Source organism: Phascolarctos cinereus, unplaced genomic scaffold (genome assembly GCF_003287225.1).
Source record: "Phascolarctos cinereus isolate Bilbo 61053 unplaced genomic scaffold, phaCin_HiC Scaffold_2;HRSCAF=192, whole genome shotgun sequence".
In the NCBI taxonomy this organism is placed as follows: Eukaryota; Metazoa; Chordata; class Mammalia; order Diprotodontia; family Phascolarctidae; genus Phascolarctos; species Phascolarctos cinereus.
The window spans coordinates 353,222,977-353,249,121 of NW_027555625.1; the positions used below are offsets into that span (position 1 = coordinate 353,222,977).

General features: G+C 39.0%; 2 pseudogenes; both read right to left on the reverse strand.

Annotated features, from left to right (window-relative positions):
- Positions 1-4,860: 4,860 nt before the first annotated feature.
- LOC144454070 (general transcription factor IIH subunit 4 pseudogene) lies at positions 4,861-5,814 on the reverse strand (annotated as a pseudogene).
- A 175-nt stretch (positions 5,815-5,989) lies between these two features.
- Positions 5,990-26,145, reverse strand: part of LOC110197355 (general transcription factor IIH subunit 4 pseudogene) — a 103,206-nt pseudogene continuing 83,050 nt past the window's right edge.

The following is a 26,145-nucleotide window of genomic DNA, read 5'->3' on the forward strand; positions in this document are numbered from 1 at the left end:
ATGAAGTGCCCCTAAGCAACCCATCTGGGGGTACTTTTTATGATAGTAACCCTGCCGCTATTGTCTATCATCCCTTTATATCCCAGTGCGGTGGAGACGTTAGAGATTCTTTAGGCTTCACTGGGACTGAAGGACCTTACTGCTCCCAGTGGTGCAATTTTAAAGGCTGGCCATCAATTGCCTCCTCAACCAACTCTGTGTTCCAGGAGTCACACCCAATACTTCTTATAGGGATGGGTTAAACACCCAACACTTCTTACAGGGATGGGTTAAAGGAAGATTTGGGAAAGAGTGGCTCCCTCCATACAAAACTGGGGGCAGAGGGGGCATCTAGGTGGGGCAGTGGATAGAGCACCACCCTTGGATTCAGGAGGACCTGAGTTCAAATCCAGCCTCAGACACATAACACTAGCTCTGTGATCCCGGGTAAGTCACTTAACCCCATTGCGTAGCCAAAACAAAACAAAACAACATTGGGGGCAGACAAAAGGGAGGAGCTAGTTTTTCCTTTCCATCAGTTACCTCCAACATCATACAGGATTACATAAGCAAGAAAGAGAGACTGCTGATGTAATACCCTCCCTGTTCCTCAGCCCTGGACAATTACTGTAGAACAAGTTAAATTACTAAAGTCGAGGGAGATTAAAAGTGAGAAAAGAAACAACATAAGATGTCCCAAGGCATTCTCAAATGGATTGAATGGCACCTTTAAAGCAATTAATCAAGATGTAACAGTAGTAAGATGATCACAAGAACAAATAAAGATCTTGCATATATAGAAAGTCAAGGCAAAAATACAGGATAGAATTTAAAAGACACGAAAAAGTGCAGGAAGGAAGTATACAGAGGGTCAGTGATTTATGGCCTGAGGCATGCAGAAATCCTAGAGATTGCCCGGAGACCCTGAGAGGTTAAAAGATTTTCCCAAAGTCACTCACCTAGTAAGTGTCATGAGGAGGATTTGAACCCTAACACTAGATTGAGCTCTCTCTCCATTATACCATTCTACATGTCAATATCCTTCCAGATTGGCCTTTGGAAGGAAGGGAGTGAAAGGAAGGAAGGAATACAAAATAAATAAATGAGCAATATGGATAGCATCATAAAAAAAAAACCTTTAAAAAGTCAAGTGAAGCAACCAATAGCAGACATACTATGTACAGTGGAAAATAAAAGTGCAAACAATGCAGATTAAGTGGAAAAACACACTCATGAAATAACTGAATCACTGGAATAAAGAGAAAACTTGCAAAAATTCAGCAATATTGATTGCCAGAGAGCAATCCTAGCCTTCCCCTGAAGACCTATCCCATATCTGTGGGAGATATTCCTAAGCTGCCTGTTCTTGAACTGAATGGCTTGGCTTCTATTGTCAGCTCTTATGTGGTATTGAACAAGGACTCTGATCTGGATTTCTCCTGCCAAACCCTGGCCTCATGGAATTGCTCTTAAGCTTGAAATACCCTGCCTCTTTCATTTTCTAAGTGGATCTTGTCTCCAAGATTAAGGTTTGGGAGTGAATTTCATAGTCTAATGTGTTCTGTCACTTAACACAAAATATGTCAGCATCTTCCATGTGTCAAGAGACTCTGAAGATTTCCCATTAGCTCTCCCTGCACCCCAATTGTGATATAACCTGTGAATCTCTCTGGAGATAACTAAGTGGGATTATTTAAATTAGTTGGGGTTGTTCCATTGAGCTCCATGGTAGGAGATGGGACTAAGCAGGAGTTAAGCTTTCTCCTAAACAATAAAAGCATTTTATTATGTGCTCTATGTGCATATACATCTAATAAATGTATTAGTAAAATTACAAAAGGAAAAGCTCATGGTTTTATAAAAAGTAGTAAAATCAATAATGATGGGAGATTTTAACATCCCACTATCTGAATTTGATAAATCCAAGAAAAAGATTAGTAACAAAGAAATTACAGAGATTGATCTAGTAGATATATAGACAAAGCTCAATGGAGAAAACAAATAACCTTTCCTTTTCGCCCCCAAATATACATAGAATATGTATTGATCACGTGCTGGTTGACAAGGAAGATGGAAGCAGAGATTTTATAGACTGCATTTATGGATCACAATAGAATCAAGTTAGCAGAAAATAATCTTATAATGAATAAAAAGTGTATGCCCACATGGAAACTAAAAATGATTTATTAAATAATATCTGGGTAAGAGAGGAAATTATAAAAACAATCATAGATTGCATCAAAGATAATGGCAATATATATTCTGCATATCAAAATCTATGGGATGCAGCCAAAGCAGTATTCAGAAGCAATATCATAGTACTGAATGCCCATGCCAGTAAGAAAAAGAAACTTGAGTTGCCTGCTCTTAAAAAGAAAAAACTTAGAAAAAGAACAAAGGCATACATATACTAATAGAACACAGAAAGAAAGAAAGAAAGAAAGAAAGAGCTGAGCAGAGATTACACAATTAAAAATCAGAAAAAAATAAATTAAAGAAGTGTTTTTGACAGGATTAATGACAGTAAATAATTAACAAGTATTTCTTAAAGAGAACACTCAAATCACCTAAATGAGAAAAAAGAAAGAGATTACAGAATCACATATTTAGAATTTGAAGGAAAAAGAGAAGCCAGCTAATCAAACTCTCATTTTACAGATGTGAAAACTGATATGTAAAGAGTTTAAGCAACTTGTCTGAGATCAAATAGACAGTAAGTTTATAAATTTAGTTCATGATTCTGAGTTCTTTCCACCTTACCATTCAGCCTTAAAACATCATAATAAAGGCAAAAGAAATCAAGAAAATGATCAGAGATTATTATACACAATTCTATAATGAGTGGCATAATGGAAAAAGCAATGTATTTTGAGAAGGGAGAGTTAGAATGGGGGTATATCAGGGGTGGGAACCTGTGGCCTCAAGGCCACATGTGGCCTTCTAGGTCCTCGGGTGTGGCTTTTTGACTGAGTCCAAGCTTTACAGAATGGATCCTTTTATTAAGGGGATTTGTTCTGTGAAGTTTGGATTCAGTCAAAGGGCCACACTGGAGGACCTGGAGGGCCACATGTAGTCTTAAGACCGCAGGTTCCTCATCCCTGATTTAGAGTCAAAGGACCTGAGTTCAAATCCTAGCCCTATTCCTTGCTATCTATAAGACCTTGGACAAATTATTTCACTTCTGTGGGTGATAATTTCCTTAACTATAAAATGCTGAGGCTGGACTAGGTGACCTCTAGGGTCCCTTCCAGCTCTGTTTCACAAAATATAAGGGAGAACTGTGATTTCTCTGGTATGGGGAACTCCAACCTAGGTCAGTGTGTCTTGCAATTTATAGTTCCTTAAATGTTAAGATTATTGTTAGTTTTTAATGAACAAAAATTTATAAAAAATATAAAAATAAAAAAATAAAAATTTTTTCTAACATAATTTTAGAGAATGATGTATAGATAACTGAGAAATTAAGTCATAGCCAGGGTATATTTGTGAAAGTACATGTCAGAGGCAGGATAAGATGTTCTGTTTTTCAAGTGGTGCTCCATCAACTCTGTGTGTATGTGTGTGTGTGCACCCACACATGTGTGTGCATGTGCATGTGTGTATGTGTGTGTGTGCATGCATGTACATGTGTGTATTACCAAAATAACATGGGACATTAAAAAGCTGTCCTGCAAAATGGCATTAGAGGCCAATAAATTCATAACTCAATTCAATTTAACTGTATATCAAGTGCTTATTATATGCAAGGCATTGTGCTAGGCACCAGGGATACAAAGACAAAAATGAAAAACAGTCCTTGACCTCAGGGAGATTATATTCTAGTGAGGGAGAGGGGCAGATTAGAAGCACACAAAGAAATAGAAGACTGTTAGAAGGCGAGAATCCTAATGACCCGGGGGCATCAGAAAAGACATCTCCAAGCAGATAAAATTTAAGATGAGCTATATGCAAAGTTAAGGATTCTAAGAGGCAAAGGCAAGAAGAAGGTTTAGTCTGAGGATTATGGACAGCTCATGCAAAGGCAGGGTGTGAGATGAGTTTGAGGAGCAGCAAGCAAGACATGGAATGTGGGCTTTGTGAAAAGAAGTAATACAAAATATTTCTGGAAAGAGAGGTTAAAATTAGACTGTGAAGGGATTTATTTTCATTCTTTTACTTTTTATTGATAGGTGTTCCTTTTATATCACCTGTATTTCCCAATAAATCATTGTCTACCTCTTCCAGAGAGTTATTGCTCTCTCCATCACTTAACACAGTACTTGGCACATAGTAGGTGCTTAGTAAATGTTTATTGATTAAGAAAACAAAAAAGTGTGCAAAAGAAACAAAAATTGGCAAAACCAACCAACATATCTAGAAAGTCTAATGTTACAAGCAATATTCCATACCCACAATCCCTATCTTTGCAAAGAAGGGTGGAGAAGAAACTTCTCATAGTTTTACTTTGCAGCCAAGCTTAATCTTTACCATTTTGAAGCTTCAGTGGAGGATGGACTACAGAAAAACTGAAAGTCAAGAGTGCAATGAAGTTATTCTTGCAATAGTCAAGGCAAGAGGTAATGAGAGATTTAACTAGGGTTGCATGGGGTGATTGGGCAAAAGAAAACAAGATTTGAGAAATGTTGTGAAGGTAGAATCCACAAGACTTGGCAACAAATTGAGTAAGAGGAGAGGGAAAGGAAACAGTCAAAGGTGACTCTCTGGTGTAAGCCTAGGTGACTAGAAGGTTGGTGGTGGCCTGAACAGAAATATGAAATCTATCAAAGTGAATTCCACACCAATGAATCTACCATCTTTTTTTCACTTTGCAACTTTATTAACTATGAGAGGTTCTGATGTAAATAATAACACACCAGAGAATCCTGTAAGTCATGCTGTGGTTCAGTAATTTGGAAAGTAAAGATAGGAACAAGTATATACCATTGACAGATACCTGGGGAAATACAGTTCCCACCACTGGGAGCTACCAGACTGCATCTCTTGTACTGTTTCTGGGATGTCTCCATCATCTCTATTTCTGGCGGTCTGAACCCCTCTTGTCTCTAGGGTATGAAGACCCTTCTCTGCAGTCCCTAAGGCTTTCTCAGGGTCTGTGCCTTTCTGCTTCTTCCAAACTCTCTTGGCATCACTGTGACCTGCTGGAATCACCACCATTAGTCATTTGGCTAAGTTCTCAAAGACCAGTACACCCAGCCCCTAGGCATATGATGTCAGTAGTTCAAAGTCCACCTAGGGCAGGGACCAGTTGTACAGAACACTCTCATAGAATCAAGACTGATTTCTCTCCAACTCCCAAAGTCAGATCTGATTGGTGATCATGTAGGGGAGTACTGGGGGCTGTTTCAGCATCACTGGATGTACTCTTCAGGAAATCTGCTGGTCTATGGCACCGTTAGCAATGGCCTCCTACATACTTTCCTGAGGGATCTGTGGGCTGCTAACTGGTTGGGAAATTGATAGAACATCTCAGAGTAGAGAGCAATGAATGCTAGCTGAAGTACTAATCAGGGGAGGCAGACAGCTGGTATGTGCTTTCTGCAGTGAAACCTTGCTCATGAATAGTCACTCCAAAATCAGTAACACTTGATGAGAAATGCATTGCCAAGAGAATGAGATAGTATTATGGAGGATTTCTCTTCCTTTGGAATACCAACCCAAATTCCTGGAGAAATTGGGCAGGAAATCACTTATGCCTTCCACAGAGTAATCTTTGCTGAGTATAGAGAAGCAGAAGTGGAAGAGGAAGGACAGAATCTCAACCAGGTCCATGCTTCTGCTCCAGGAAGTCTGCAGATTATTCAGTTGTGTCTGACTGTTCATTACTCTGTGGACCATGCTATCTTTTCCTTGACAAGGATACTGGAGTGGTTTGCCATTTCCTTCTCCAGTAAATTAAGGCAAACAGGCATTAAGTGACTTGCCTAGGGTCACATGGCTGGTAAATGTCTGAGGCCAGATTTGAACTCAGATCCTCCTGACTCCAGGCCCAGTGTTCTATCCACTGAGACATCTAGCTGCCTCTAGTCTGCAGAAACTGTTGAGTAAATTACCAAAGCTGGGTTGTTGTGTCCATCAGCAAGAACTAGAAGCCAGAACAAATAATGCAGGGTAGTTGTCAAAGCTCAGGATCCCATCTTTCCTCTACTTATGTGTCCAGTGACGGAACATTGTGGGTATGTTTGTTGGGGCCCAGCTTACTTGTATCATCGGACCACATCTATTGTGTCACATAAGAAAGCAACAGGAAAGTTCAGATGGAAGATAGGGTTAAAGAAGAGGCCATGGAGATCCCCAAGGGCACAGTGCACATGCCAGATCAGGAGACCACACAATAGCCCTATGCTTTCCTCTGGGGCCTTGTTAAATTCCAACAAGCTACAAATGCTTAGAGCAATGCTTGGTCTGAATACAGCATTTCCATCACCTGGGTGCTTTGCCAAAGATGGGAGCTCCCAAAAGACAGGGAGGCAGGTGGCTGAGTGTCTATAAAGTTGGTCTAGAACCCTAGCCCTTTGCACTGCCTCTCCACCTAATCCAAAGTCCCTGAAGATTAAGGCATGGAAGCTATCCTTCTTGCATCTCAGACTGCTGTGGGATCCTTTCCAACACGTTAAGCCTCACAATGCTCAGCCTCAGCCTCAGTGCTCCATGAATGAGAAGAGGTGGAGGGAAGGGGATGGAGGCCAGGAGTCAGGGATCCCAGACTCTGACTGAAGAGAGTACCAGAGCTAGAGGAAGGGAAGTGTGTATAGTCATGAGGAGTGGGGAGGAAAAGGGAGCAGAGCCTTGACTATTTTTTTTAAAGAACTAGATCACATAGATTTTTCCAAACAAAAAAAAAAGGGCAAATATAGTTTTGATCCTTGAACAAAACAAAGGCAAGGCTGAGAAAGAAACTGTATCAGTAATGAATATTGATGTAAAATATTAAATGCAGTACTCACAAATAGAATACAGCAGTACATAAAAAAAATTATCCATCATGACAGAGTAGGATTTATAACTAGAATGTAGGAAGGTTTAATACCAGGAACACAATCAATGTAATAAATCATGTTAACAAGAGAAAAAGTAAAGACTACATGATCATATCATTAGACTCAGAGAAAGCCTTCAATAAAAGACAACATTAATTTAGATTAAAAATGTTACAAATAGACCTGAAATGATATTTCCTTATTGTGATAAAAATGCATATTCTAAGTCATGAGCTAACATTATATATAATTTAGAAATATGAAGCATCCCCACTAAAACAGTATATCTATTGTGCAACTGGGCTGTCCATTCACCATTTTTATGAGACAATGTGGCATTGTAGAAAAACTGCCAAACTTGGAGTCACAAGAAGATGATGTCTCCCATTTATTCTGTGGGTGAACCGGGACAAGTCACATCACCTATTTGGGTCTTAGTTTCTTCATCTGTAAAAGGAAGTGCTGGACAAGATGACTTTCAATTTTAGATCTGTGATACTATTTCTGCAGTCTTAGAAATGTGAGCAATTTTCTTTCCTTTTCTTCTTCTTTTTTTTTTTTTGGTCTGTACCTGTGATTTTGTTGGTGGAGGGAACTCCCAGGGTAGAATTTCCCTCTACTGATTCTGATTGACAAATATTCTGCAAGAGAATTATCTTGGGCATGGAAAAGTTAAGGGATGTGACCAGGTCACACATCTAGTACCTACCAGTGAAAGCAATAAGGCATGAACGAGAAATTAAAGAAAAAAAAAAAGGTTTGGCTATGAAAAAGTTTAAATATATCTTCTCGTAGATACATAGATATCTTGATTATGTACTTAGAAAACCCAAGACAGTAAGAAAACAAAACAAAACAAAAGACTTGATGTAAGACAAATTTCCTAAAAATATGAGCTATCTGGAGAGGTAATGACTGTCATTGGAGATCTTCCAGCAAAGGAAGCTGGAAAACCATTTATCAGGGACTATATGCTTGTTTGCATACCCTTTGAGATCCTTTCCAGCTCTCAGATTTTGGCATTCTCTGAGTGCTTTAAACACTTTTTCCCCTAACCAGAGAAGGACCAGGAGGACAGGGCCATGGAGTGGGTATCAGGGAGGCAGGCAATGGGCCCTGAAAACTCATTTAAGAGCCTTCACAGTATGACCCAAGGCTGTCCATGGGCACAGATTTGTCCAGAAGAATCAGTCAGTCTAGCCTGGAGAGGAGAACAGAAATCTGCTTTAGTTCCTGTGCATGAGGGGCAGTGAGTCACAGGCAAATCCTTTGTATTTAGCAGAAAATGGCTCAACTCAAAGCCTTCAGGAGTCCTCAATCCAGCTGCTGCAGAGAGAAAAGAAAGCACTGAATAAAAGCCCAGCATCCTTTGTAAAACTGTAATCCTCTTGTAAGTATTTATCGCATGAATGATTTTTTTTTTTTTATCCACAAGCAGTTTGTTATAGTATGATAGGTAAAAGCATTTGGAGTCTTTGCTAACTGGAGTTTCATTCACATAGCCTTCTGCCTGGGTTTGGTGTGTGCATAACATTCCATTTAGGAATCATTCATTGAGCACCAACTGTGTTCAGAGCCCTATGTTAGGCACTGGGGGAGAGATGAGATTTGGCTAAGATACAATCTCTACTTTCTTTTCTTTAATTTTTATTTTTTTAATTTTTTTTCCATATGCTTTTGAGTTGCACAATCTCTACTTTCATGGAGGTCACAGGCCCATGCACATTATGACATGTGAAAAAAACACATAGTACTCTCCTGGCTCCAAAAATTCCTTTTTCCCTTTCTTCCTCTTTCTGTCTAAAAACATTTATTAAGCACTTATTATGCTCCAGATACTGTGCTAATTGCTGGGGAAACAGTATAAAGCAAAAACAGAGCGTCTTCAAGAACCTTGCATTCTAATGAGGTAGAGACAATAATGTACATAAAAAAAGAAGACCAGCATTTCTTAAGCACCTACTGCGCTGTCACTATGCATGCTTTACAAATATTTCATTTCATTCTCACAACAGCACTGTGAAGTAGGCATGAGATTATTATCCCTATTTTACAGTGGAGGAAACTGACAGAAGTTAAGTGACTTGCCCAAGGTCACATAGCTAGTAAGTGTCAGAGTCAGATTTGAACTCAAGTCTTTCCAACTCCAAGCCCATTGACTATCCACTGCACTACCTCAATGCTCTTGGTACGTGAAATGTACATACAAAGTAGTTGGAGAGGAGGTTGCTAGCAGCTCGGGGAGGGGTGGGATGATAAAAGCTTCCTGCAGAAGAAGTCAATTGAGCTAAGTCTTAATGAGGGCTAGAAATTCTCAGAGGTAAAGGTGAGGAGTGAGTACATTTTAGGCAGGCAGGACAGGAAATAGAGTGTCATGTGTGAAAAACAATGAATACAATAGTATGGATAGACTATGGGGTATGTGGAAAGAAGCATGTAGAAGAGCTTAAAATGTCAAATAAGGGAGTTTATAATTATTCCTAAAGGCAAGGGAGTCACTGAGATGACTTAGTAATGGGTGGGATGACACCATCAGATTTAGGCTCTAGGAAAATCACTTTGAGGGGCAGCTGGGTGGCTCAGCAGATAAGCACCAGCCCTGAAGTCAGGAGGACCTGATTTCAAATCTGGCCTCAGACCAAACACTTGATACTTACTAGCTGTGTGACCCTGGGCAAGTCACTTAATCCCAATTGCCTAAAAATTAAAAAAAGAATAATGATTAAAAAAAGAAAATCAATTTGGATGATCTATTATGGGGAATGGGTTGGAAGAGGGAGAGCATCTCTCCCACATGAGGCAGGGAGACTAACTAAGAGACTGATTATTATTGCAATAGCTGGGTGATAGTTGAAGAGAGATTGAGCCAGAGAGATGGCTGTTGAGTGGAGAAAAGAGACATGGATAAGGGATGAGAAGGAAGAAGCAACACGATTTGGCAACTGGATATATAAGGTGATATAGGGAGAGTGAAGAGCTGCAGAGGACATTGAGGTTACAAATCTGGTTGATTGGAAGGATGGCAGTACCTTCAACAGTAACAGGGAGATTAATAAGAGGGGCGGGATTGGGGGAAAAGATGAGTTTTGTTTTAGTCTTATTGAATTTGAGATGCCCATGGAGTATCAAGTTAGCAATTCCTAATAGGCAGTTAGTTGGTGATAGAGAATGGGTGCTCTGGAGATTTTAGGGCCTATCTATCCATCTATTAGAAAATATATTAGAATAATATACATTAGAAAATTATCTATCTATCTATCTATCTATCTATCTATCTACCTCTCTTAGAATTATAAGTAGAGAGATGATAATTGAATCCATAGGTGCTGATGAGATAACCAAGTGAACTAGAAATAAGCCAAACTCAGATGGTCCTAAGACCTGAGGTCTAAAAGGGGACAAGCAAGAAGTATATGGATTATTTTCATGGAAAAGCTCTCAGGGCTAAATCTTGTCTGACTGTCTGAGAAAAGAATAATAAGAGCCCCAAATGATGCACAGGTTGCAGAGTTATCAGTAGGTAGGCAGAGCAATAGAGAGATGGACTTGGAGTCAGGAAGACCAGAGTTCAATCTGGCCTCAGATACTTACTAGCTCTGTCAACCTGAGTATGTCACCTAACCTTTATCTGCTTCAATTTCCTCTTTTGTGAAATGGGAATAATAACAGCACCTACTTCATAGGGTGTTTGTGAGGATAAAATAGAGTAATATTTGTAAACTAATTTTTAAACTTTGAAATGTTATATAAATACTAGCTGTTGTGATGTTATTATTATTATTATTATAGTAGTAGTAGTAGTAGTAGTAGTAGTAGTAGTGGTAGTAGTAGTAGCAGCAGCAGCAGCAGTAGTAGTAGTAGTAGTAGAAATATTTGTGTGCTAATGCCCTACTGGATTGTCAACTTCATGAGGGCAGAGGTTGTGCTTCATCTAAATTTTGCATCCCCACATTTCCTAGAAGTTTTCTATACACGATAGATCCTTAATGAATTCTTGTTATTATTATTTAATATTGGGTATTATAATTATCTGTATTTCTGTCACATTTACCTAATATTCTAAGTTCCATGAGGGCAGAAATCATATTTCAACTGATCTTTATATTTCCTTTGGTACCTAACATAGGGTTACGTACATAGTAAAAACCTAAGAAGATGTTGAATGAATGATACACAGATTTATGATAAATACAAGATAGAGGAGCAAAAAAAGTATTTTGTTAAGTCTGAGTGAGAGACAGGGATGATGAAAGGTCAACATTATCCTAAAGAGTTCTCCAGGCAAATAAAGGCATCTGGGTAGAACAAGTCAAATTCCACCAGACACCTTGAGATCCCTCAAGCATATGAGGACTCTCTTTTCTCTGACAGAATATAGAGTGCTCAAGGGCAGAGATGTATTTCATTTTTGGGGTGGAGGCAGCCAGATGATGCAGTGCATTGGGCTTAGAGTCAGGAAGGTCTGAATTAAATTTGGCTTCAGATGCTACCTGTGTGATTTTGGGCAAGTCAGTTAGCTTTGGTTTGCCTCAGTTTCCTCAACTATAAAATGGGGATAACAGCAGTACCCACCTCTCAGGGTTGTTGTGAGGATCATAAAAATAATATTTGTAAAAAGCACTTACAAAGTGCCTGGAATATAGTAGGCACCATATAAATGCTTATTCCCTTCCCTCCTTCATTTTTGTCCTTGTATCCCCGCTCATCTAGCACAGTATGTGTCATAGAGTAGGTGCTTAATAGCGACCTCTCCACTCTAAATGGTCATATGGATTATTTATACCCAACCTGTGGCAGAGCCTTCTGAGCTCATACTGGTCTGATCAGCCAGAGTCATACACACTGTACCTTGACCCCAACGTAGTGATGTCATCTTGGTCATCTTTGAGTTCAAAGGACAACTAAACAGCTTAATAAATGCTCATTGATTGGTTGTTGATTCTCATCTTGGGGACAGTGATGTTTGGAGAAGTAGGAAAGCAGATTTCTTAACTAGAGTTTGAATTTGGTCATTCTTAATATGTTAATCAAAAGACATTCCTTAAGGGCATATTTCATGTGCCTAGCATTGCACTTCATGGTATAGAAGATACACAGAGATATTTAGACATGACAATTATACAAAGAAATCACTAGAATCATAGGACTTAGAGCTATGATCGACAATGAAGACTATGTAGCTCAACTGCCTCCTTTTATTTTTATTGGCATCTTTTATTTTCATTGGTCGATACAAGAATTTAAGTATGTGCATAAGGACCAAAGCAAAATTATGAGCAAGAACGAAAACCAAAACGCTTCCACGTCGTGACTTTCCCCATTGCTTTTGGTATATCACAGATCAGCATAAGAAATTAAATAGGATATTTTGGGGGAGTTCTGCAGAAGTCACAGATGACATTAGAAGGCCAACAATAACAGAAAATTTTAGACATTCAAAAATGCATAAAATATATGTATAGTATTGTATAATATCCACATATTTTATCTTTTAATTCCGTAAGTACCCCATAAAAGAAAAATAAAAAATCCAGACTTCTTCTCTGGTATGAAGAGAGGGCCAAAAAATTTCATTCAGATTTTCCAGATCTCTGGGGTGCTGCGCCCCTAACCTCCACAATGTGGAAAGGATACCTACATTTCCAAAGAAAAACAATCACAGAACTCCATGAAAACAGTTAAGGAAAAGAATACATAAATGCTTGTAAATGACTGGACATGAAATGACATTCTTGTCATTTACCTGGAGTCATTAAGACTCTTAAGAGCTGGAATATTTTAATAAGATTGTAAAGTTGCTGTCCATGGTACTTGATGTGAATTTTGTGCTGTTTGATGTTACCTTCATTCACATAATTTTAGTCAGTGTGTGTAATGTAATTTTGCTTCCTTCCCCACCCTACAGCACACTATTTCTTATAACCCTTTTCAAATTTCTTTTTGTTTTTCATGTGTGTTATTCCATACAGAACAATGATATTCCATTATGCATTCATGTACCACAATGTGAACATAGTTCTAGGTGGTTTTTTTGTCTTTATTAGTTGTTGTTGCTATTATAAATAGTGCTATTAGAAATATATATATATATATATATATATATATATATATATATATATATATATATATATATATATATATAAAATATACATATTTTGTACATACGGGTTCCTTTTTCCCTGTCACTAACCTCAATATATTTTAAGCCCCAAAGTAGGAATTTTTGGACCAAAGGGAATGAATATTTCAGTAACTTTTATTGTATAATTCCATCTTGTTTTCCAAAATGATTAAATCAGTTCACAGCTATAGCTATTTTCCTGTGTGCTTTCCAAGACTGGATTTTATCATATTTTACTATGTGAGTTCCAATGTTGCCTTAGGCACTTACTAGCTGTGTGATCCTAAACAAGTCATTGAACCTCTTTTGCTATCACATTCTTCATCTGGAAGATAGTAGATGGGATTCAATGTACTCGAAGGCTCTAAACCTAATGATGCTATGATCTAATGCTGGATCTAAAGGTATTTTACAGTGACATATTGGCTAGTGAGCTTGCCTGGGATTTAGGAATGCCTGGGCTCTCCCTCTCCCTCTGATACATATTATCAGTATTTCTCTTGGTGAAAGTTACCCTCTTAGTGCTCTCTAAGACTCCAAGTTGCAGAACAATCACTAACTTAAATTGGTAGAGGGTGGAAGCTCCCTATACCAATGAGATCACAGATCACTTCCTTCCCTCTCCAAAACAATAAAGAACCTCAGAGGTTTTTTTTTAAATATCTTTGAACTTTGCATCATCTTAACTGTTAAATAGGACCTTCCTTCTTCCTCTTCTTTGTAACAAAGAATGAAAAAGAGAGAGAGAAGAAATCAGTTCAGTAAAACTCACTAGCAACTCAGAGTGGTTTTATTTGCATTTCTGATTATTCTCAATTTTGAAGTATTTTCAAGTGATTGGTAGTAGTTTGTGTTACTTTGGAGAAGGACTTTTTTTCATTTTGCAGAAAAGAAAACTTAATACAAGAGAGGCCATAGGATCATAGGCTTTAGAGGTAAAATTCTTTATCCAGGAACATACAGGTAATGAGTTGCAAAGCCAGGGTTTGAACCCAGTTCTTCTACTAATAATCTGAGTCAATTAGTGCCTAGGATGCCTCCAATGTAAAGGGCATGTCTCTAATATTATGAACTCCACATTAGATGGTGAGGAGTTAGTCTCAGGATCATGCCCAAGTTTCCTACCACGAGCCAAAAGTATGAGAATTGGATGGTGCAATGGAAAGGATATCAGCTTGGGACTCAGAGGACCTGCATTCAAATCCTGCCTCTGATTCTTCTTATCTGTGTGACCATGGACAAATCATCTAATATAACTGGATTTTAGTTTCCTCACATGCAAAATGATGGAGTTTAGCTATATGGCCTCTGATTTCTCTTCCTCTATTATCTCCCAAAAGACACCTGGACCTTTCCTGTCATGGGATTCTCTGATCTAAGAGACATAGGTAATAGAAAATCAATTTATTTCTTAAAAATAGATTTATTTCTTAAAACATTTCACTTCCTTCTTTAAACCACAATTGGAAAAGATTGTGTTGTTTTTCTTACCCTCCCCTCCTCACCAGCAAAAGACCCTGCATATAGCAGACATGGTGGCACAGTGGATGGAGTGCCAGGCCTAAAGTGAGGAAGACTCATCTTCTTGAGTTCAAATCTGGCCTCAGACACTTACTAGCTGTATGACCCTAGGCCAATCACTTAACCCTGTTTGCCTCAGTTTCCTCATCTGTAAAATGAGCTAGAGAAGGAAATGGCAAACGACTCCAGTATCTGTGCTAAGAAAACCCCCAATGGAGCACAAAGAGTTGGACATGACTGAAATGACTGAGTGACAACAATACATATTTGTTGAACTGAGTTTATACATTGTTTTCCTCACAAGAGCCCTGTGGGGTTGATAGTGATGTTATTTTATACATGAGGAAATTGAGACTCTGAGAAGAAAGAGATATTTCCAGAGCCAATTTGAAACCAAGTTTAAAGCCTTTTTTCATTATATTCTACTGTCTTTTAATTAATCCCTCACATGTTTAGAGCATGTTAGAGTTTCATAAGCAAATTCCTATTACCTCATCTGATCCAAGTAACAAATCTGTGAGGCAACTTGAGAAAGTAGAAGGAACTCTGTGTTTGGAATCAGAGGTATTGTTCAAATTATGTCTCTGCCCTTTACAATTCTGTGTGCCCTTGGGCGAAGCAAAACCTCTCTGGTCTCTATTTCCCTCTGTATGAAGTGAGAGGTTTGACTAGATGATCTGTAAGGACCATTCCATTTCTAAACCCTGTTATATGTTATAGTGAGGACTCCAAGTGAATAATCAAGTACAAGCATTATAATTATAAAATCTAGCTGAGGTCACAAAACTCAGCAGATGGTGTGCTTCCTACCTCCTTTATTCTCTCTTGTCCTCCTTTCCCAAATCTGTTTGCGGAGCCATAAGGACATTCTCAGGAAGCTTGAGAATCTATTTGATTGGGACTCTGAGAACCTGGGTTCAAATTCTGCTTCTGCCACATGCCAGTTTGTTTGTTTCTTTGTTTTTACCTTAGATAAAATCCTTCTTTTCTCTGAGCCTCAGCTTCCTCATCTATAAGATGAAGGGGTTGTACCAGACCATCTCTAAGCATCCTTCCCACCCATAAGTTCTAGTAATCATGACTCCAGTCCTATGAATAACTATCCCAAAGGCTCCGAATTTTACTCACATCACCCATCTTCAACTAGTGCAGCCTCATATTACAGGTGGGTGACTTTTTAAGATCTAAATCTACATTAGGCAAAGACCATTGCATTTTGAAAGGTCGTGAATTTAACTCATAAATATTTAATTTGTGTGAATTTCTATGGTAAAAACCAACCGCCCCCCCAAAAAAAAACCCTCTTATGTTCAATTCAATGTAGTAGAAAGAGTATTTGGCTTCTTAAGACCTGGGTTCAAATGTGGCACTTGCTAGCTATATGACCTTAGGCTAGTTTTACTCATCAACAAAAAGAGGTGGCTGTATTGAATGATCAGTTAGGTCCTTTTCAGCAAAAAATAAAATCTAAGATAACATTTAGTACCTACTGTGTGCAGAGGCCCATGTTCAGAATTGGGAGAGAAACAAAGTCTAAATAAAAGACCATCCTTGCTCAAGTAATACTTAACAGACTAGTAAAGAGATAAAGACACATGACACATGCCTTTTTGGTCTACATCAGGGTTTCTTAATTTTTTTGTGTGTGTCATGGACCCTTTTGGTCATCTGGTGAAGCCTATGGATCCTTCTCAGAAGAATATTTTTAAATAATTCAAGGAAATTTTAGTTAGAGGTTAGTCAAATAAAGATGTAATTTTTTCCCCCAACCAAGTTTACAGAAATCTGTCTGAAGACCATGTGTCTCTGATTAAGAGCCCCTGGTTAAATAGTTCATTGGTATAGGGAACTCTCAGTGAGGAAAACCCTTCTTCCAAAGCAGATGATCATTATTCTGCAATTTATAATTTTAGAAAATTCCCTGGGGGTGGGCACTGAGATGTGAAGAGACTTGTTCAGGGTCATACTGCCAGACATTATGTGTCTGAGGTGAGACTTGGACCCACATCTTCCTGACTCTGAGGTTGACTTCTTGACTTCACCACTATGACAGACTGTCTCTCTCAACATATGCTTAGGTGGGGCAGCTAGGTGGTGCAGTGATAGAACTCCAGCCTTGGAGTCAGGAGAACCTAAGTTCAAATCTGGCCTCAAGACACATAACACTTACTAGCTGTGTGACTCTGGGCAAGTCACTTAATCCCAACTGCCTCACCAAAAAACCCTCCAAAAAAACAGACAAAAACAAACAAGAAAACATATGTTTTGGTGACTATAAAATAAAATATGAGAAGTGTAGTTAAAGGGTACAGAAAAAATTGCCACATTGAGGTTCAGGGGGATGAGGGGGCATTTGAGTTGATCCTTAAAGTGTAGAATAATAGTTCTATAGATCACTTAAGGCTCAGGGATCATGTAATTTAAAAAAGTTGAGTGTAACAGGCATTGCAACTAATTATGTCCATGTTTCAAATAAAACTCCTATTTTTCTCCCCACTTATGGGACCAGTTATGTAGCTGACTCCCAGAACTAGCCTTCCTGGCTTGTTGATATCTCTGATGCAGCTTGGATGTACCCTTAAAACAATACAGAGAATCACTAATAATAATACTAGCTTTCATGTGGCTTTACAAAATACTTTTATATCCTTGAGCCCATTTGAGGGTCACCATACTGTATGACTGGCAAATTACTATGACTACAGAGCAGGAAACAGAGGTTCAGTGATGAGACTTTCCTTACCCAAGCTCATATGGTTAAATAGTTAAGTTAGAGATTGAATTCAGCATTCTCATACAAACCTTTTTTTTTCTCCTGGGGACATAGATCTATCAGTCAACAAACATTTAAAAAGTACTTTCTAGATGCCAAACACTGGATTAATACTGAGAAAACAAATACAAATAGAAAGTCCTTGCCCTCAAGAAACTTCCATTTTAATGGGGGAAGGGAACAGGTACAGGGTGGGGGAAGACTAGGGAGTTCTCTGCACTGAGGGTATGATAGAGGAAGTCTGGAGTGCATCCTGGAGAGGAATGAGTGCTGGCTAGCTAGGGTGCCCCTCTTAAATACAGTTATCCCTTCTACATCAAGGGAGTTAGGGGCCTGGCATCCCAAGATCTGGAAAATCCTCATAAAATATTTTGGTCCTCCCTTTGTACCAGAAAAGAAGTCTGAATTTTTCTTTTTCTTTTATGGGGTATTTACAGTACCTTATTGTAAAATTTGGATCAAGTATTTTTCTGTGTCATCTGCTGGCCTTTGTGTGTCATCCTTGGCTTTTGCAAAACTCCTCCAAAATTCCCATTTAATTTCTTATGCCAATCCCTGATATATTGAAACTGCAATGAGGAAAGTCACAATAAGGAAGGGAAAATTATAGAGATTCTGGGAGGAGTCATCAGATCAAAGGAAGAGGCCTCAGGGACAGAGAGTACTTCTAATATGAATTATGGGAAATGAATTATTGAATGTATTGTGAATTCCAGGGCTGGAGTGAGCTTCCAGGTTGAAGTGGTTTCTGTGAAATGGTAGTGAAGGTCTCTGTAGCCTGGAGAAGAATGAGATACATAGACAAGAAAACCCTGACCCGTCAGTGACTGAAACTCCTGACATGGCCCTGAGCAGCACTGGTAATGATCTGGGATCTGTAGAAACAACAGCTAAATCATTTCCACTGGGCTTAATAAGAGTTTATCTAAGAAAACTTCCTCTATCACATCACAAAGGCAAGAGACTATTGTGGTCGGTATCAGACAAGGTTCTGCATTAGACCGTCTTGCTTTTTGTTTTTGCACAGGGGAGGGGCCCATCTGGAGGCAGGGAAGAAACTGACCGCTGTGTAAAGAAGAAAGACAATACTTTGGGTACTGAAAAACATGAAAATATGGCCAAAGGCAGTGTCAGAAGAGGAAAAAATGTGGAGATGTTCTTAAGCTCAGTAATTTAGGATCTAATCCAGGTCAGGCTGGTCTTCCTGAAGTATAGTCACCTCACAATTTGGTGCCAGGGTGACAAGAAGGCAGTTGTCTCAGTGAAGCCCAAGCCCACTGTTGGAGAAGTTTTAATTCAACAGCATTTATTAAGTATTTATTATTTGCAAAGCCCTTCTAATCAACTCAGAGCCCGTAGCTTGTTAACAAAGACCCATCTTACTATATGAAGAATATTATATTATATTATCTGTGGTCGTCCTAGTAGAAAAGGCAGTTGGGTTTATTTTAAATTTTGATTATAAGAAAGTGACTAAATCGTCTATAACCTTTGCCATCTATGCTCTATTCCCTTTACTAGTCATATAATTCAAAGATGTCAAAGATGGAAACAAAGGTCCAATCTATATCAAGATTGTCATAGTAACACTCTGTGGTAGTGAAAAACTGGAAACAATGTGAGTTCTTATCAACTGGAAAATAACTGAAAAAATTACGGAATATGAATGTAATGGTATATTATAGTGATGTAAGAAATGAATTGTAACTATATGTTGCATAGAAAGTGCCAACTTGAATTGCAAAAAAGAAGTCTCCTCATCCAAGAGTTCCCTAAACCAGTAGAATCAAAGGTCGTATTCTTGAGCTTATCCTTAAGAAACAAGGAGTTCAGAGAAACATGGGAAACTTTGTAAGAACTGATGCATGTCAAAATAAGAAGAATCAAGAGAATAACATACACAATAACCATAAAAATGTAAATGAAAAGATCTCCAAATGGAAGTTGACCTCTGAGTAACAGACAAACCAATAAAAATCCTAGATAAAATGTAAGAAAGCAATTACCTTCTCCATCATAGAAGCATCTAGGAAGATCTGGGTTCAAATCCAGCTTCAGACCCTGAACTAATTATGTGATCTTGGGCAAATCATTTAAGCACATACCTCAGCTTCTTCATCTGTAAAATGGGGCTAATAATAGTACCTACCTCCCAGTGTTGTTGTGAGTTTCAAATCAGATAATATTTGTATAACGCTTAGTACAGAAGCAGCTAGGTGGTATAGTGGATAGAGCTTTGGCTTTGGAGTCAGGAGGACCTGAGTTCAAATCTGGCCTCAGACACTTGATACTTACTAGCTGTGTGACCCTGGGCAAGTCACTTAACCCTGATTTTCTCATCAAAAAAAATAATGCTTAGTACAGTGTCTGGCACATTATATGCACTTAATAAATGTTTATTTCCTTCCTTCATGAAAGGAAGATGGGGGATATTAAAACAGACTATGGTGTACCTCTTCAGACGAAGTTTTTGCTTTGAATATTTTTGCTTTGTGTTTGCACAAAGGAAGATGTAAGCTAGGGGAAGAGAAAGAATTGGCTGGAATGTAAAAAGAAAAGATCAATAAAATAATTTTTTAAAATATGATCATGATTAGTATCAATAGCTCACATTTATATGGCACCTGAAATGGTGTATGATTTAGGTGGAGGCCCTACAATCCAGTCCCATCCAACGATCCTTTTTATGTTCATGCTATGTGTAAGGCATTGTGCTAGATGCAGGAGATTCAAAGCCATGTCTAAAGTCAACCTCCATCCTCTAGGACAATGTCACCTCTTACCTACATCATTAAATCCATACTTCTCTACTTGGTGTTCAGGGCCTTCCCAGTGCCCTCACTCTATACTTCCAGTCTTATCTTATCTCGTTCCCTTCCATTCTAACTAGACCAGTTTCCCCATTCATCCTCAGACACCCATCTCCCTGCCTCTGTTCACTTCTTGTTGGGACAAAATGAGACAAAAATTATTGAACAGTTAACACAAAGAAATTTACTTAGCCCTAATATAGCAAAGATGTATAGTAACACTAAGACCCTATGGACATGGCTCCCTGGTCTCCACTCGGAAACACACCTAGTCAGTAGGGAAGTGAATCGTGATTTAAGTGGTTTTTAGGTATCCACCAAGTGTGAAAGGCCCCCAATCCCATGGATGGGAACTTTTATGCCTACGGGTCACTAGGACATCACATCAACAAAGCCAGAGACCACCAAGCACTCAGCCTTGCTTTCCCTATCCCCACCCACAAGGCCAAACCAATTTTAGTTTTGTTGCCTTTTAGGAAAAAATCTCATGTTGGGGGGATGGAGAAGATGGTACGTGTTGCTCCATTCACTCTCCAGGAACTCCCTCTCTCTCATCCCTGCTTCTTTTCTGTCCAGATTTCAGTTGTATCCAACTTTTCATGACCACATTTAGGGTTTCCTTGACAAAGATACTGGAGTGGTTTGCCATTTCCTTTTCTAGCTCTCTGCTTCTCTAAATCCCATCCATTCTTCCAGGCTTTAGATTGAGTCCCACTTCTCTCAAGAAGCCTGTCCTGATCATCATAGCACATTGTGATATTTAGATTTTTGATCTCTATGTTAACACATATCATACAAATGGAAAGCATTCTGGCTCTAGAGTTCTGAGGCCTGAGTGGGAATCCTGACTCTGCCATTTTACTACTTGTGTGACCTTGCCCTGGTCACCACATTACATAAGTTTCCTTTTACATAGAATGAGGGCGTTGGACTAGAAGATCTTCTTGATATATTTTCCAACTTCAAATGAATCATTACACGAGTGTTGGACTTGGGAGTTAGGAAGATCTAGGTTTGAAATCCTCCTCAGTCACTAGCTGTGTGACCAAGGGCAAATCACTTAACCTATTTTTGCCTCAGTTTTTTCATTTTTAAAATGGGGATAATAAGAGCACTTACACCCCAGAGCTGTTGTGAAGACAGAATGAAATAATACTTGTGCAGCCTCATGTGTAAAGCCCTTTACAAAGTTTATGTGCTATATAAACACTAGCTATTATATTTTAAAGTTCTCTGGACTTGTAGTTAGTAGATCTGAGTTCAGAACCTTGGTTCCAACTTATGTTAGCTGTGCAATCGTGGGTAGGACATAATCTCTCTGAATCTCAGTTTTACTATCCATAAAATAGGAATAATAATACTAATATTACCTTCCTTACTAGGTTATAGGAAAACAGCTTTGTAAGTCTTAAGACAGTAAAGAAATGGGAACTGTTATTGTCACTATTATTAGGTGATCCAGCCAGAATCAGCAAGCTTTGCCACATGTACATGATATGCTCAGACATAGTCCAGGGCTGCCTACCTTGAAAACAGAATATCTATGAAGGTTATTGTACCCTTTTGTTCATTGCGGCTTGACGATGAGGGAGTATTTCCTTGGTTCAGACTGCAAGTTCATTCTTTTGTGCCCTAAGATAGAGGCTTTTTAAAAATTGAATACTGTAGGGGCAGCTAGGTGGCGCAGTGAATAGAGCTCTGGCCTTGGAGTCATAAGGACCTGAGTTTCAATCCAGCCTCAATCACTTAACACTTACTAGCTGTGTGACCCTGGGCAAGTCACTTAACCCTAATTGCCTCACCAAAAAGCAAAAAAAAAAAATAGAACGCTGTAGTCATTTGAGACTAGCAGAGTGCTGGTGGCATTCTGATACACAATCACACATGTACACTAATTCAGACACACAAAGCTACACAGCAGAATGTAATGGCTAGGAATTTATACCTTCTCACTTTCCAAAATGCTTCTCTAGATATCTTTTAATCAGCTCTTCACAATGCCCCATATGGCAGCCAGGGAGGGAGTGGAAGATCATCTACATTTGTCAAAGAGATAAATGGAGGAAAGAGGACACAGAAGGTGTTTGCCCAAGGCCACACAGGTAATAAGGAGCAGAGCAAAGACTAGACAGATCTCAGGGTCACCTGACTCTTCAGAGTCAGTAAAAATGATTCCACTGAATAAAATTCAATAAACATATTAGGAGACTAACCATGGGCAAATTACTGTGCTAGGTGCTGGGGAAGGAAAGAAGGAAACAAACATTTATTAAGCATTACCAGGTGCCAGGTACTGTGCTTCTCACTGGGACTACAAACTCAAGTAAAAAGAAAGCTAGTCCTTACCCTCATGCCTCATGGAGTTTATGTTCTAATGGGTGATGAAAACAAAGAGCTGGAAAAGAGGGGGGGGGATGCAAGGCCATTTCATGGGGGCATGGTTTTAAAGTCTGAAAATCAGGAACAGAGCTAGAAGGGAATCGAAAATTGCTTGGGCCCCTCTATAAAATGGAGGGCCCTAGAGAAACTCACCAATGGGAGGAAGGGGACAGGCCTTGCAGAGGGATATTTCAGGTTCAAAAGGCCTCAGGGAAGATTAGATATCCCAAGTAAAGTGGCAATAATAGCCCCCATGTCTTCTCTCTGTTGGTAGATATGCTATGATGAGAGAGTAACAGAAGGATAATTTTGAAGTCTGAAAGTCAAGAACAGAAGCCCGAGGGGAAACAAAGGGGAATAAAATTCCTTAAGCTCTCAAAGAACCTTCAGTCTTTTAGGGTAGGGGGACAGATGCAATAAGAACACAGGTAAGTAAATACTAGCTCTGGGAGGGTCAGGAAAGATTTCCCATAGAAGGTGGTGCCTGCGCTGAATCTTAAAGGAAGCTAAGGATTCTAAGAGGTGGAGACAAGAAAAGAGCACATTTCAAGAATGAGAGACAGCCTGTGGTGGAAGGTGGGAGATGGGATTAAAAATTTTTTTAAATTTATTTTCTTATAATTTTTGGAATAAAACAAGCATTTCCATAACAGTATAATGATAATTTTTTAAAAAAAGATGATTGTGTGTGAAACTGCAAATGCATTGTGTACAACTTATTCCTTTTAAATATATAATAAAATTATCATGTGAATTTCTTTTTTTCCTTTTTTTCTCCCCACTCCCTCCCTGCTACCCAGAGATGGCTATCATTAGACACACACACACACACACATACTTGTGTGTGTGTGTGTGTGTGTGTGTGTGTATATTTCTAGATGGGATACTGAATCCAGGAAACAGCTAGTATAGCAGTTTGAATGGAACATAGAGTGCCCAACATACAAAATGTCTAGAAAGGTAGATTAGAAGCAGAATTTTAGAGAACTTTAAATACTAGGCAGAGACAACGCTATGAATCTTGGTGTCCTGAAATATATTTAATCAAGGGAAGAGGTAATCCCTGGATATAGTCTTCCTAGGATATAGAGCCTATACATATCCCAAAGAATCTGGCCTGAGTCCCTGTGCTCTGAATCTCCCCAAATCCAAGAAAAGGCAGGTGGGGGAGAGGTATCAGAATAATGTGTTCCAGCATGAACTCTAGCATGAAGGGACCTTTCGGACTGGGGGGGTTAGGAAGGTAAATAGACATGGTGCCATATAGCTTGGGTCCAGCACAGAACCAGCTGGGTCCCAGAGGACTGTGGGATGGAGTAACATTATGATTAGGACTTGTAGTCCCCTCCGCAGACATCACTTAGCCTTGGCACCTGCCAAGTCGAGGGATCCCTATTCTATTCTATTGCTAGTGAGGAGACACTGAGCATTTTTGATCAGGGACATGACATAGACTTGTGCTTTAGACAGAATATTTGTTCAGTTGTAGGGAGGCTGGATTAGAAAAGGGAAAGATTGGAAGTGGATAAACTAAGAACCTATTATGGTAGGCCAAGAGAGAGGAGATAAAGGACTGAACAAAGATAGTGGCAATGTGAGTAGAGAGAAGAGAATATATATGAGAAATGTCTTAGAGGTAGGGATGAAAAGACAATGACTAAATGGATATGAGGATAAAAGAGGAGAGGTCAAGAATGACTCCAAAGTTAAGAAATTGGGTGACTGCAAGGATGGTGGTGCCCTCAACAGAAATAGGGAAGTTTTCTGGAGGGACAGATTTGGGGCAAAATAGTGAGTTCCATTTTTCTTAATTGATATCTTTTGTTTTGACATCTCTTTCATTCTCCAATATATAGCCTTCCTTCTTCCTCCTTCTAGAGAGACGTCTTTTATCGCAAAGAATTATAAAAAAGAAAGCGAAATAGTTCAGCAAAACTAACCAACACGTTAACCAGGACTGACACTGTATGCGGTATTCCACACCTAGAAACCACCACCTCTGCAAAGAAAGAGGGGAAACACATTCAATGACACATCCTGTGTCATTCAATGAACTTCTTTTTGGACATGTTGAGTTTCTAATGGGATGGCCAAGAAACAATTTCAGCAGGCAGTTAGTGATGTGGAACTTGCGTTCAGGAGAGAGATTATGACTACCTCTATAGATTTGGATGTCATCTACATAGGGATGACAAATTTAATTCAATCAACAAACATTTATTTAAAGCATACTATGTTCAAAGGACCATACTAGGTACTTGGGATATGAAGATAAAAACAAATAGCTCCTGACCTAAAAGTTAAAAGTGTAAAGAAGGAGAAGAAAGCCCCAAATGGGAAATATGTAATGATGCAACCAAGATAACTGAGAAGGAATGGCAAGAAAGGAGAAAAAAAATAACCATTAAAGTCAGAATTAATCAAGGAATCAGAGTTTTCTATGGAACTTACATAGCCTGGTATGAGAAACAAGAGCTTCTCAACAGATGCTAATTATCTGAGGTAGAATATTTCAACAAAAACAAACAAAAAAGGAACAAAATAAAATCAACAGCAATCACGTGAAGAATGCAAAAAAGCCAAAGTCTCCTAAGCTATTAGGAAACATACGTGGACTTAGAAGGCCAGGAGAGATGCTGGACCCTTTGAAGTCCTTGCCTCAGCTGCAGGAGATTCTAAAGCCTTTAATGACATCAGAATGGCATCGGCCAGGTGTCCTCCTGGTAAGTCTTAAGAAACCTTCTCTTCGCCCTGCCATCCCAATGAGCCAGAATCCTGTGTCTCTCCTTTTCACAGCCCAATGGCTAAAGAAAGCAATCACTCATTGTTTCCACTTCCTCTCTTTCTACTCGCTCCTCAGCACATCACAGTATGACTTCTGACATCACCACTCAATGGAAACTTCCCTCCACATTCACCAAGAGATCTCCTAATTGCTAGATCCAGTGGACTTTTCTCAGTCATGTGATCTCAAATGAGATATTTGTAGATGTGCTTAGCACATATAAATGTTTATTCTTTCCTCTTCTCCTTCAGTCCTTATCCATCTTAACCTTTGCTCAGTATTTGACAATGTGGACCACGTAGCCTCCTTGATACCCCTCCCTATTATTTGGTGACACCACTTTGCTCTGGTTCTCACTTGCTTACTATCTGACCGTTTTTTCTTAGTCTTCTTTTCTGGATCATCAACCATGCATTGCTTCCCAACTGCGGGTAGGTCCCAAGCTCTGTCCTAGAGCTTGCCTGCCTTCCTTCCTTCCTTCCTTCCTTTCTTTCTCTCTCTGTTTCTCTTTCTTTCTTTCTTTCTTTCTTTCTTTTTCTTTCTTTCTTTCTCTCTCTTTCCTTCCTTCCTTCCTTCCTTCCTTCCTTCCTTCCTTCTTTCTTTCTTTCTTTCATTCATTCTTTCTTTCTTTCTTTCTTTCTTTCTTTCTTTCTTCTCTCTCTCTCTCTCTCTCTCTCTCTCTCTCTTTTCTTTCTTCTTTCTTTCTTTCTTTCTTCTTTCTTCTTTCTTTCCTTCCTTCCTTCCTTCCTTCCTTCCTTCCTTCCTTCCTTCCTTCCTTCCTTCCTTCTTTCCTTTCTCTC